This window comes from Palaemon carinicauda, chromosome 5 (assembly GCF_036898095.1).
Source record: "Palaemon carinicauda isolate YSFRI2023 chromosome 5, ASM3689809v2, whole genome shotgun sequence".
NCBI classification, from domain to species: Eukaryota; Metazoa; Arthropoda; class Malacostraca; order Decapoda; family Palaemonidae; genus Palaemon; species Palaemon carinicauda.
The window spans coordinates 171,290,915-171,293,414 of NC_090729.1; positions in this window are offsets into that span (position 1 = coordinate 171,290,915).

A 2,500-nucleotide genomic window follows, 5' to 3' on the forward strand; every position below is an offset into this window, starting at 1 on the left:
TATATAATGTATATATATATATGTATATATATATATATATATATATATATATATATATATATATATATATATATATATATTTATGTATATGTATATGATTATATATATAAATAATGTCCGTATATGTATATATATATATATATATATATATATATATATATATATATATATATATATATATATATATATGTGTGTGTGTGTGTGTGTGTGTGTGTGTGTGTGTGTGTGTGTGTGGAGAGAGAGAGAGAGAGAGAGAGAGAGAGAGAGAGAGAGAGAGAGAGAGAGAGAGAGAGAGAGAGAGAGAGAGAGAGAAAGAGGAGACATTCGGCAAGTTGGAATAAAAAAAACATGGATTTAACCAATTATGAGCTTTTCTATAGCCTAAGCCTTTGTTATTGGTAGAGAGAGTCCTAGCTTCAGAATTCTCCCAAATAGGACATACATGAATCCTCTGTATTTGATGCAGTCAAGAGTCTTGCGGAGTTTTTCTTCATGAGATTACAGGTACGTACTTGGTAGTCGATCAATGAAGAGGAGTATTTTAATTCATACCACTACTCATGTATGGACATGAATCGTGGTATGACAATGAAACAATAACTAACAGATTTTGTAGATTTGAGGACAAAGCCCGCAGAAGAATATTGGGAGTTAAATGGCAGGACAGGATAAAAAATGAAACTATAAGAGAGATTACTCCAGTGCCATATTTGGACGAGATCATAGTGAGGGGTAGATGGAGATGGTTTTGGTATGCTCTTCGCACTCACCATGAGAGATTAGTTCACCAAAATTTCAACTGGGCTCCAAAAGGCATTAGAAGGGCTGGAAGATCCATGTATACATGGCTTAGGACTATGATGCGTGAAGTTGTGAAGGATGAATGTAGAAGTATTGATTTAAAAGCTCATGATAGATACGAATGGCGAAATCTAACCTAGGTCTTTTGCTCCAATATGCGTAGATGATGATGATGGTGATAATATTAAGTCTATGGTTTTTGTGAATAGAATTATACAGTCCAGGGCCTGTATAATGATAGGGTAACAACCAATTACGTGTCGTGTGTGTTTTAGCCTTCTTATTAAAGTAGTTAGGTTGACTTCTTGCTAGTGGCTATTTTACTTCTCCACTTAGCCGTTTCCTTCCCCTTTCCAACCCATCTCTTGGGTTTCTTATGTACGACCTGGAGTGTTGTTGATTGCTAGGAATTCATCCAAATTTCCGTCTTTCAACACAATATTTAATAAACCTTAGATTGAGGACAGGTTTGTCATATTTTCTAATAATCCGTTGTCTTGTTTTCACGATTAGGAAGTCAATTTACCTTTGCTGCATACATCGTGATGTAATATTTTCTTAAAAGTCCTTTAATGGGGGATCTATGTGAAGTCATTACCCCCCAAAAAAAAATATTTTCAAAGGGGGAAATTTGTCGTTTCTTTCGTGTCTTAGTCCTTTTCTAATCTCTTTCACTCAAAACATAGTCTTACTGGAGACATTTTCTTAGACCCATTTTCCCTCGTGATATCCACCCCCCCCCTCACCATGTTTTTCCGTCATTGATTGTGGCAGCTTTCAAACATTTAATAGATGCATGACACTTTACCATAACTGAGCAAAAAGTAGAAAAAAGCAGTTTCAAACGCAAGAACTAAGAAGTGATCTCATGATCTAATACCGTCATCACTTGTCACAGATTGACATACCCTGCCGTAGGATTATCAGATTTTGACAGGGACACGTCGCAGTATCGTAGGCTGTTCAGATCGTTACGATCCCAAGTAGGTTTTCCTGGAAATTTAATTCCCAACAATTTGAGGCTTTATATACCAGACAATTTTCAGACTATCGTAAAAAGACTAGGTCTAGTGCTGCAATACTTTTTGTCAAATCTACGTTAAAAATAGCCGGAAAAAAAATAATGCGATTTCCTTAAAGAACATTTAAGAATATATGATATCAATTTTAATTCCTGAGACTTGTTGCACGTCAACACAGTTTCCTTCTGTTGCAAAGTGATCTTTGGTCATTTTGCATCAAGTAGCAATGTTGCTATAGCATTGGAAAGCGGATGAGGATAAACTATTCCGATGTTCTCTTCGTAAAAAATGTTAACATTAATGTTTTTATAGATCGAATTCGTACAATTGTCAACAAAAATATAAAAGTTTTGTCTAGAATCGTTTATGAACTGATAGTAAATTGTAAAGAAAAAAACATTTAAAACTGTCAGGAATCATAAAGTAGAGGCATTTAAGAGATGATGCTTAAAGAATAGGTTTTTTTTTCTTTTTTTTTATCATTAGAACAGTATGCTGCAGGTTTTAAAAAACGCAAGCACACCTTTATTGTATGAACGACAGATCGAAATTATTGTAGTTTCCCCGTAGGTTTAGAATTAATATCAAAGAAAACTGTAGCAACGCGTTTTCTATAATTAAAATAATGAGGAATATCTGAATCAAGATGCGCAAGGCACCATTACAACGAAAAGTAA